The sequence below is a fragment of the Sturnira hondurensis genome, unplaced genomic scaffold, assembly GCF_014824575.4.
Source record: "Sturnira hondurensis isolate 20B ecotype Veracruz unplaced genomic scaffold, ASM1482457v3 Scaffold0015793, whole genome shotgun sequence".
In the NCBI taxonomy this organism is placed as follows: domain Eukaryota; kingdom Metazoa; phylum Chordata; class Mammalia; order Chiroptera; family Phyllostomidae; genus Sturnira; species Sturnira hondurensis.
The window spans coordinates 3,954,195-3,966,048 of NW_028088424.1; the positions used below are offsets into that span (position 1 = coordinate 3,954,195).

Consider the following 11,854-nt stretch of genomic DNA (forward strand, 5'->3'; position numbering starts at 1 on the left):
GCCAGCCACCAGGTTGTAAGGACCCTCAAGCAACTCTAGTTAGTCTTATGGAAAAGCTCAAGTGTGGAGAAACTGAGGTGTCCTACCAGCTTGCCAGCCATGTGAGTCAGCCCTCTTGGGAGGAGATCTCCCATCCTCATTCAAGCCCTTAGGCAACTATAGCCCCGGCCACCTTCTTGCCTGCTTACTCCTGGGAGACTTTGAACCAGCATCACCCAGCTAAACTAATCCCAAATTCCTAACCCGAAGGAATTGTGAGACAATAAATGTTTATTGTGTCTTTAAGCCACCAGATTTTTTGGCAATTTGTTTCACAGCAATAGGTAAGTAATTCCACATTACTACCAGGTTTGGTTTTTTTTTGAAGGAGGGGTGATGATTTTGGTTTGGGCATGTTTAGTTTAGTGAAGATATTGAGTAAACAATTATACATAAATATCTGAAGCTCAGAAGAAAACTGGACAAGGAATTCAAATTTGGGGATCTTTAGCATACGGATGGTATTTAAAACCAAAAAAGAGTGTCAAGGTACAGAAGAGAACAGCAAGAGAGACTCCTGGGAGAAAATGGTAGCTGAGCTAAATGTTACATGACTAGGGGTTAGTCTAGAAAAAGGAGCTGGGAATATGAACTGGAGTGGGGGAAGGGTAAATTCCAGTCCTTCAGGAAGTTAAGGTATAAACAAACTATTTGTGGGGAGTGAGAGCCATTGAAGGCTATTCCTTTACTGCCTCCTGACTGAACTGATAGAGTGCTCAGTCCGTACATGTTCCCCTTCCAAAGGCCATCACTAGTATGGTGTTAAAGGATAAATTAAACTGCAACATAAATATAAACAAAATATTTGTGGTGAATAAAAAACACACATGCAACAAGAGTCTGTTTTGCAGATGAGAAAATTAAAATTAGCAATAACTGGCACGAATCCCGGCTCATGGGGTCTGAGGCATTGTGGATGAGATATGAGACAAATTCACATGGACTACTGAATCCTGTGGAGGAAAAGGTATGGCACGGCCACTCTCTCAAGGGGAGAGCGTCTTGACCCTTGCCTTGACAAGCTTTTATTGGGTTCAATTCACACAGAAATACAAGGTGTATATGTAAAGCTCATCAATCATTGTCAGGCAGAAATGATTAAACAATAGATAACATTCAAAGAACCCTGAGGGCTTATTCTGAGTCAGGGTCAGATAGCTAAAGGGCCATAAAACTTTGGGGAACAAACTCACTTCCTGCTTGGACCCTTATCATTTAAATTGAGGGTATTAGCAAAGTAGGTTTTGTAGGATTTTTGCATTCTTTCCAGCACAGGGTGGCACCCACCTTCTGCATGGTTTCAGGCTTAAGTCGAGCAGGGGAAGTAAGGCAGCCAAGAGATTAGGAGGCTTCTCACAGGCAGAATGAGGACTCAGGCTATGTCTAAGCCGAGGGGCAAGAGCTCATCACCCCCTTTTTCTATAACCCCCTCAAGTCCTTCCCTGGGGGTCCCCATGATCATGCCTGTCTTAGGTCGTCTCTCCCTTGAGGAGTCTTACCTGTCATTGGCTAACTGATCAAGCACTGGGGGCCAGGCAGGGTGAAGTAAAAGGAGCAGAGGCAGCACCTCTGCCAGGGAGATAAGCTTTGTCTCCTTAGTGGCATATAGTCTGAAGGTGGTTCACTCAGCCTTAGTCATGGTGGGGGGGGCGGTTATAGCTTCCGAAACCAGGCAGGGCAGTTCCTGACAAATAACAAAGGAGTTGGTAATGTATTCTGCACTTCCTCAGGCCTTCTTTCATAGGCCGAGTGGTTTGAGAAATACAGTCTACCCAGTGACTCTCTTGTGTCCTGGTTGCTACATTGTATCTATACTATAAATAAAGCTTTGATAGTTACATATGGAATGACATAAAAAGTACCAGAGAAAATACCTGAAAGATTTCAGATATTAGTTAGATTGTAAGACTCAATTAAGTACAGAGGTAGTAATCAGAAGATTTGTGTGTGGATATTTACAGGTACTTGCTGCTAGTAGGTTAGCCCAGATGGCAAGGGTCTATGTGCATGATCCCTGTGTTCAGTAGGAAAGAGGAATATGTTTTCTTCTCTGGCCATAGACATGTGTGTGGTAAAAGGATTAACTCAGCTACCTAACTTTTCAAATTTAATGGATGTATTTATGGAAGAGCAGCAGAAGTGACTGGTCTTGGTTCAAAAATGCTACGTTTCCTTAACCTGGACTACGTTTTCAAAACTTCAAGATGCATTTAGCAAAGCAAGGAAAAATAAATTCAGGCTGCTAGTTTGGCAGCTGGTGTGGATACAGTACTTTGCTCTGTTTACTCTGTCAGGAAGCCAGTTCCATTTGATTAAATTCTGAAATTAGAATGCATGCACTCTGGAAGATACCAAGCAGCTTCATGCTTTTACCCGTATGGAAAATGTGATTAAGGAAATGAACTCAATGGCTGTAGCATCAGAAGAGATCAGTGCAACAGCTGTATTCAACTAGGCTCAACGGGCTAGACCTTTACTTTATTAAAATGGATGGCTTTAGCGTAGAAATTGTGTCCACATCACAGAACTGCCATATTGCTCTGAATTCAGGCCGAGAAGGAGCCAAGTGAAACTGCCATCAAATATAATGGCAGCAGTGCAAATGCAGATCCACTCTCACACCACAAAGCTAAACTTGGCCAAAAGGAGAGATAATTAAAGAGTTTATATGCACAGCCTTCCCATATCAACATACTGGGTTATTTTCAAAATTGCTTGTATGTCCCAATTTGGCAAGTTTTACAGATTCCCCCACAACAATCTTGAAATTCTCTGTGGGGTGGCAACATCTTTTGCTTTGCCAGAGTGAAGCAGACCATGAATAATTTATATGTGAAAAACTGTCAGAGTCCATACATAACCCAGGCAAAAAAATAAACATCTCATTGTGTTCATTTACCCAGTTAATAGAAGGATTTTCTAGAATAGGATTTTATTGAAAAGTACTTAAATTGGCACTTTATTGTCAAGTCTTTACTTGGGCCATATATATGCTATTAAGTTGAAAAACTGAAGTGGAATTAAGGCACCATCACTGCACCTGCAAAGCACGTATGAGAAGAGAATGGAATCTAAGAGATGCTGAACCAGGGGAGTCTAGATAAGACCTCCAGGAAGAGCAGAACATAAATATGGACACGGTGTTCCAGGATTTACTTTTCGGGCCTCATACACCAAGGAGCTCTTTGTAAGGGCCTCCAAATGTGATCAGATTCTCCGGGACTGTTTCCTGATAACCAAACTCACAAGAAGCTCATACATAAAGCAGAATGCCAATAATCATGGGACTTGGAATGTTCAAGAGTGCTGGTGAGTACACTCTCTCCCCTAAGACATGCTAGATAAATGTTTACTTGGTCAGCTTGGAGCCAGAGCAAGGCAGATCTTGCTTGTCAGTTTTATCTGGTTACCTACAGATTAGATGCTGGTGTTCTTACATTGAACACATTTTTCCTTCAACAGGAGGAAACTTGGCAAATTCTCTTTTTCTTTTTCTTGGCAAATTTTTACCTATTGGACAACTTTTAGAACTGCCACGTAGGCTATCCTTTCTGATAATGCAATCTTTGATAGGGTTTAAGACAAATGATTCAACAGAGCTAATACATTTGTTTTTTTCCAGGGGTGTCCAGCCTTTAGGCATCTCTGGGCCACAGTGGAATAAAAGTTGTCTTGGGTCACACATTAAAGACATTGTGACATGTAATCACAAAAAAATCTCATGTTTTAAGTAAATTTACGATTTTGTGTTGGGCTGCATTTCTAGCCATCCCGAGCTGCGTGTGGTCCATGGGTACTACAATACCTAATACCTGGCTATCACCCCTATATATCATCCATGATTGCAGTTATGCTTAACGATGTTTTGGTTAACGACAGGCTGTATGTATGAGGGTGGTCCTATAAGATTATAAGGGAGCTGAAAACTTCCTATAACCTAGTGACATTGTAGCCATCCTAACATCGTAGCACAATGCTTACTGGTGATGCTGTTGGAAACAGACCTACTGCACTGCCAGTCGTGTGAAAGTACAGCACGTACAATTATGTGGCATACGTAACACTTGATACTGATAGTAAACTGGTATTGATTTATGTATTTACGATACACTTTTATTATTTTAGAGTTTATTTTTTCTACTTATAAAAGATGTTTGCTATGAAATAGCTGTGATAGGGCAGCAGTCTCATGCATCTTGTATTTGTCCTTAATGGTATAATTTTCTCTCACCTTTTATTAAATCTCATGTTACTTTGTACACTAACATGCTGTATAGGCTTGTAGCCCACAGCAACAACAGGCTACACCGTATAGCCTAGGTGTGTAGTAGTTATGCCACTAGGTCTCTGTGAAGAGACTCTATGACTCTGCGATGTTCCTACAACAGTGAAATCACCTAACAATGAATTTCTCAGAATGTATCCTTGTTGTTAAGCCGTGCATAACAGTATTTTGATCTTTACTAGAATAAAGCAAGAATGGATTGATTTAAGTAGTGAAAAACATCAGCATAACCTAATAGAAGTTAATATGATTAAAGAATAGGGAAACAATAATGACCTTATTGAAATATTTTACAGATGATTTGAGTTTTGAAAAAATATTTTATAATAAAAATAATTTTGTAAATTCATAAAAATATGATCAGGACACAGTACAAATCACACAAAATGTTACCACTCAGATATACATTTTGGCAAAATTACTTCTAGTCTTTTCTATACCTATTTTGTTCATATAGATTAGTGCATATATTATTTCATATCCATTTTTGTTAATTTATATAACATAAATGTCATTATAATACAATATAACACAAATCCTTTGTCAATAAAACTTCATATTTAAATGGCTAAGTGGAATGACATCTTAAATCAGGGGTTATAAGCACAAAAGGCTTCAGGGGCCAGACTGAAGTGGGTAATTAAAATATGTGAAATGGGTGGATATAAGACATGAGAGGGGTGGTAACTGAAAATGCATATTCTACTAAAAGGTATATATTGGCAAAATCAAATGGAGAAAATAAGTGAGCCTTCGAACAACCTATGCAGTGTAGTGCCATTTATATTGTTCTATTTTTACTTTTTTCAGCTGTATCACTGAGTTATAACTCTGCATGTCTACACAAGGGGCTAAAAGACTCATAGCTTTTGTTTTAATATTGTACTCCTTAAAGCTAGCTAGCACACTGTTTAAATTGCTTTACAACAGGTAAAACAATTCCATGTTACATTTAGAAATGCACTTGGGATACACATGTAATCAAAGTAGTGCCTAAAAAATAAAGCAAGAAATGCAAAACACCAAATTCAGGAGTGATTAATGGTATCAGGTGAAAAGTGTGGTAAACAGAAAAGATTTTAAGAGTGGGACAATATTTTAAGTTGGGTGGTAAGCACACAGGTAGTGGTTGCAATTTACAGTTTTGTATGCATTACTGTGTAAGTTAAAAAAACACGCAATCTAAGAGCCACTCTAGGTTTGGCCACCAGCTGCCAGCAGTATAGCACAGTCACCAAGGGTATGGGCGCCGAGGCCAGGCTGCCTGATCAAATCTGAATCCCCACTCCACCACTAAATAGTTGTGTAGACTTTGGTAGTTACTAAAAGTATAAGCTAAGGCATGCAAATCAAATCCAGCTGTTTGTCAATTTTTGTACAGACTTCCATCTAAGAATGGTTTGTACATTTTTAAGAGGTTGGAAGAACTGTCCTCAACCCTGTTATCACAGTAAATGCCTTTGGAAATTAACTTTTGCTGCAGGCTTGATAATGTTTCTCAATGAATTAAACCTAAAGCTATAAGGCAAAACAGTGCTTACACACCAAACTTATACTGTGGTAAAGTCATTTCAACAACTAACATTGTTTGAATCGCAAGTGCTTTCAAGCTGCTTTATACACGCTTTCTGTGCTGTTAAGTAACTTAAGCAAGATCTCCACACCTACACAAATTTGCAGTACATACATTTTCTGAATTCAAACTACAGTTCTAACAGCATCTTTCAGACCTGGATGTAGGTAAAAAGAAAATTTCCACATTTCAAAAATCCATTTAACTATGCAATTGTACAGCTTCCATCTAAACTTCAATTGGAAGCAATTAATCTGTAACACAACTACATGCTAAAGGGCAAATATTAGGAATAATAGAATTCCCAATATTTGGCAAATGCTTTCCAATGAATATGCTCAATTAAAACCATATGCTCATGGATTGGTATGTTGGGAACAGCTCTGCCTGGTTTCAGGAATTGTAACTACCTCCATGGCAAAGGATGAGAGAGTGACCTCCAAATTGCAAGCCACAAAGGAGACACAGCTTGTCTCTGGTAACAAACGCTGCCTCAGCTTCCTCCCCCTGACCCCAAAAGCATGGTCGATGTTGATGACAGGTAAGACTCCTCACAGAGAGGGGACAACCTAAGCCAGACTTGATCACTTGGGAGGCCATCATGGAAGGACTTGGGGGGCTGTGACAGAGTGAACAATAGACCCTTGCCACCCCCCCCTCCCCGGCTGTGACATAGCTTGAGTCCCCATGTCCTCTGGGAGAAGTGCTTCCTGGCTCTAATCCACTTAAGCCTGAAAACCTGATGTGGAGGGATGCAGCTCCTTGCCTTGCTAGAGTGGTATCTGAGGTAAATCTGGCATAAGGAAGAATTCCTAAAAATCCTGTAAAATCTGCTTTGCTAAGAGTGTTTTCATTCATATGTTAAGGGTCCAAGCAGGAAATGAGTACGTCTCCCAAAGTTTCTGCAAACCCCCTTTCCTGACAGACACTGACTCAGACTAAGCCTTCAGATTTCTTTGAAATGTTATCTACTGTTTGATCCTTGCTGCCCCATAGTCCGTGTATTACAACCCAATATAAGCCTCTGAAGGAAGGGGCTCCTGGCCTTTTTCCTCTGAGAAACTGGCCACCTATCCTCCCCAAACAGATCATGTCTTGGTAGTGTTTACTTTCATCCGTGGAGGATGGGGGGACTTGAGGGCAAAGTCGTCCCCCACATTGGTATCAGCATTTGGCAACACCTATGACAAAAAAAAAAATTCAGGTACTTTTAAAATTAAAACACACTAAATCTCATTAAAAATCACATGATCTGAGCCAGGTCTTTGAGAACGAGCCATAGGTGACTCCAGGCACGGCACCATCTCCTTAATAAATTCTTTCTTGGCTGAAAAAAAAATTAACAGATGAGTATTTGTTATTGATTTTTTAAAAAGACTTTTTTATTTGTTTCTAGAGAGAGGGGTAAGGGAAGGACAAAGAAAGGGAGAGAAACATCTATCCATTGCGTTTTGCATGCACCCCATCTGGGACCAGGCCCACAACCCAGACACGTGCCCTGACCCACAGTCAAACCAGAGACCTTCCACTTTGCGGGACAAGGTCCAACGGAGTCATGCCAGTCAGCACTGCTATTGAGTTTGATAATAGTAAACACTAACTATAAACATTAAAAAAATGTTATTCTCCCCCCCAAAAAATTTCTACCTTCTCCTTAAGAGTATTAACATTACATAAAAGATTGTATTGATTATTGTATTTTGAAATTAATCAGTATAAATTTTGTGGAAATTTTTCTCTTGTTTTAGCTACCTATATATAAGTACCAATACAATAGCCTCTCAAATTTTCCTCTTAGCATATGTGGAAGCAAAAAAGGGGTTCTGTGGCAAGTAATCTCACAGGGCTGATTTGATCAAATTCCTCACTGGCCAGTTCATAGTAGGTAGTCACAGCCCAGCCATATAACTTGTAGTAAAAGGTTTATCTTTGCCTTAAGCAAACTCTGTACATTATTTCTAAGCACCTAAGTCAGTCAGTGATTTTCAATCAGTGTGTTGCAATAATTTTTAAAACATGAAGTACCTGACTTTTTAGTCAGGGGCACTAAATTCTGCCATGCTATATAAAAATCTATTTCTAATAACTCAAGTGAGGAGCAAATGGAGCTTTTTAAGTAGGCAGCATTTCAATTATTTATTTAGAACTGAGATTCCTCAGGAAGACAGGTAGTATGCAAAAATTTTTAGTTTATGGACAAATAAATTGGTGAAACCTTGGTTAAAATGAAGTTAAAATCCAAATGAAGGGTTTCTTTTTAAAAAAGGTTTTACCAGAATTTTTAACAGGTAATTATAAATTATGACTCCCTCAGAAGGTGATAAAACATACATAATTTTCAAATTTATTGACCTCGATATTTTTTTCAAAGGAGTAGCTTGAATATGTAGTGGAGATTCTGTGGACTATGCTATGAGAAACACTGGAGTAGAATTTATGTGATCAAAAGCATTAGTTTGTAAGCTATATATGGACATGGTATAGAGACAGAGGCAAAGAAAACAGGCTAAATACAGTGCAGGTGATGCAAGTTATTACAAAAACGTAACAAATACATTGTGAAGATAAAATGGCAGCATTTTTGCAGGTGATGGATGTAGGCAGTGAGCACATGTAATGGGTGGTGTGCAGTAACAGGTATTCAAATTTATTTGGTTGGCTGGGAAAATGGGAATACTTGTCATGGAAACTGGGGAGACAAAATCTGCATGTCAGTGGGATCTGCATAGATTTACCTTGAAGGAATAAAAGACCTAATTAATTTTGTTTGCCAGGCAGTCGAAGCTTTGGCCATGAGAGGTCTATTTCCTCTTCCCTCCGACCGGATTTTCTTTCCTTCCTCCTTTCCTTTCTTCCTTAGAATTAGAATTATCATCAAATCTGGCTACTGAGGGAAAACAGTCTCATTGTCCTCCTATTTTTCTATATCCCAAATGTGCATCCTAAATTTTAAAGAGTTTCAGTGCTAATGAGTACAGGAAGTAATATTCTACTACGGCTCCAGTTCAAAACACACTGCGCAGTTGCTTGGTGTGATATAATAAATAAGGGGCAACCCCCCCCCAAACAGGAAGGTATAATGATTTTTAAAAATGTACAGAAATATAAATTTTTAGACTTTTAAGAAAATTCATGTTTTAAAATGACATTATACTATACATAACCACTGACATTAAAGAAAAAATTCATTTTGCCCAGGAATTTGTAATAACAAGGACTGCTCTTGGGAAAAGTTAGTTGTCCCTGCTTTATGTAATTTCATTCAAAGAAGTTTACATTGGTTCTTACTTTCACAATATAGTCTTTGTGACTCTAGGAACACATTATAGCTTGGACACTGGTGAAGGTGTGAAGGAGAACGCAAGGAGAATTTAAGCATTCATTACTTCAGATTTAAAATGATGGGCATTTGTGTGAACAAAATTCTCCTCTTGTCAAACAAAACACATTTTCTTTTTTCACTCTACTTTTTTCTTGCACATGTACACTATCATCCAATCAAAGCCCGACTCCTCCTGATGACCCTATACAAGAACAAACAAATGGGTCCTCCCTACCTCATGCACTTTTATGCCTGAGTTTTGATCCTTCATTTACAAATCTCAGCTGCCTTTCCCTGAAGCTAAATATGCTTCAAAGGCATATTTCACATTGTACCTTCCCCTTAGGTACATCGGATCATCGAACAAATCTGCCTGTGACAGCCCTGATATGCCTGTTGTTGACCCCTTAACTGATAGCACCTCTTCCACTGTAAAGGGTCCTGATTTGCAGGTCATCCTATGTAAATAGGTCAGTAAATAAGGTCATCCTATGTATTACAACTCATTTTTCTCTTTTCCCTCAATTCCCCATTTCAAATTCTAACAATAAATTCTTTCCCATTTATAGGTTAAATGGGAAAGAAACGAAAAAGTCAGCTAGTCCTGTTTACACTTGACAGAATTTACTCTCTATCTGATCTTTGGGCAGTTACTCATTACCTTATTAGGGGGTATCTTCTACTGCTAGGCATCTCATGAAAATCTTTTGTTCATCTTTATTTTTATTATCTTTCCCAGTCTAAAACTCTTTGCTTATAATTTTGGGATTCCTTTCTCAACCATGAATTATCATAATGACTGGAGTAAAACATCCATCATAGATTATAAATTAACATCTTTTTAGATATCTAGAATAGTATATAGCCCTGGGAGAATTGAATTTTGGGTCACATGGTTCAAATGAGAAACTCAAGTTGAAAGGCTGAAAGTTTCTATCCTTTACTAGCTGAATGACCTTGGAAAGCCTCATCTCTTTGTGCCTTGTTTTCTCAGCTAAAGAAATGAAAGTATAATACATTTCTTATGAGCTGTTGTGAAAGATGACATGTATAAAGTGCGACCTTATCTATCTTGTTCACTTTATTTTAAGTGCCTAGCACAGGAAGTAGCAGGCACAGAATTCTCAATGAATATCTGAATAAACACTGAATAAAAGCCCTTAGCACACTGCCTTGCAAATAACATTCAGTAAAAGGTAGCTATCCTTATTCTTTCAAACATTTTTCTGGTTTTCAGACCTCTCACAACATTCTCCTTAAGATGTAGTTCTAACAATCCAGTTCTGTGTGCTCTGTGGTAATTTGGCTGCTTGAACATAATGGACAGAAAAGAAGAGTTGGCACTGACAAAACCAACTTTCTCCCAATACCATTCTTCAGGAATGCATAGTTAGGAGAACAAAAATATTAGCCAATAAGCCAGCTAAGAGAACATGACAGCACAGTATTATGGAAGCCACTGCAACCAGTGCTTATCATCACTGCAGCTAATGAATATTCTAGTGTGGAAATTACCTTTTGATTTATTAGCTTCTCCAAGAGTACACTCCTTGATCTCCTTGATGGCAAGACTGTGTCAAGCTCATCCACAGTGTGTAATTACCACAGAGATTTTCATATATTGTGGAATGGCTGAATGAATTAACATATAAGAAAGTCCAAGAAAGATGCTAGAGTACATAAAAGGACAGCTTCCTAATAGGATGCTGTAAGACCAATTTTGGGACAACAGATTTGGATTAATGAAGCTGGGATTGAATGCAAGTAATGACAAATATAAGTACAAAAATTCATTTGGAGCCTTTGGTAAAGAAAGAAGTGTAAATTGGCCCTGGCTGGTGTAGCTCAGTGGATTGAGCGCGGGCCTGCGAACCACACAATCGTGGTTCGATTCCCAGTCAGGGCACATGCCTGGGTTGCAGGCCAGTTCCCGGCAGGGGACTCACAAGAAGCAACCATACATTGATATTTCTCTTTCCCTTCCTCTCTAAAGATAAATAAAATATTTTTAAAAATAAATAAAATAAAAAAAGAAAACTGTAAATTGATTTAATAATTTGAAAGAGCAGCAAGGTTTAGGTTTTGCTCTTGGTTTTAGTATGGTTGAGACTGAAGTTTGTAGATATTTGTGATGAAAACGAGGAGGGAGGTGGAAGAGTGTAAAGGTCCAGGTCAAGATAATAGGATTATTGGTCCATAGGGAGGAAAGATAAACCGGAGAGATAATCGACGCATTTCCTTTTCATCAATAGAAGTAAAAATAAAGGGAATAATGTGAGGTAGAAAGTAGGGGGGTTAAGAAAACTCAACAAGTCTCAAAGTTTAGATTCTCCTCCTTTGAGACTCCTAATTCAGCGGAAGGAAGACTTGTGGAGAGCAGAGAAATTTGGAGCCACTGTTGGAATGGAGTGCACTAGGGTGAATAAAGATTGTTGACCTCTAGGCTGGTGGTTCCAATAGCTCAGCTTTGTGACTAAGAAAAAATATCTACCTCCTAATCATTCTGGCCGCTTAAAACCATTTGAATTTAGCAATAGTAAAATTTTCATTTGTCCTAGGCTATAGGACTTTCACGTATTTTTATATTAATATTAAAATACATCCTTCTAAAAATAAGACTGCGATTGCATCAAGA

General features: G+C 38.6%; 1 non-coding gene across 1 annotated transcript; it reads right to left on the reverse strand.

Annotated features, from left to right (window-relative positions):
* Positions 1–5,132: 5,132 nt before the first annotated feature.
* Positions 5,133–5,260, reverse strand: LOC119000600 (small Cajal body-specific RNA 1). Its single transcript, XR_005069357.1, has one exon.
* Positions 5,261–11,854: the final 6,594 nt, after the last annotated feature.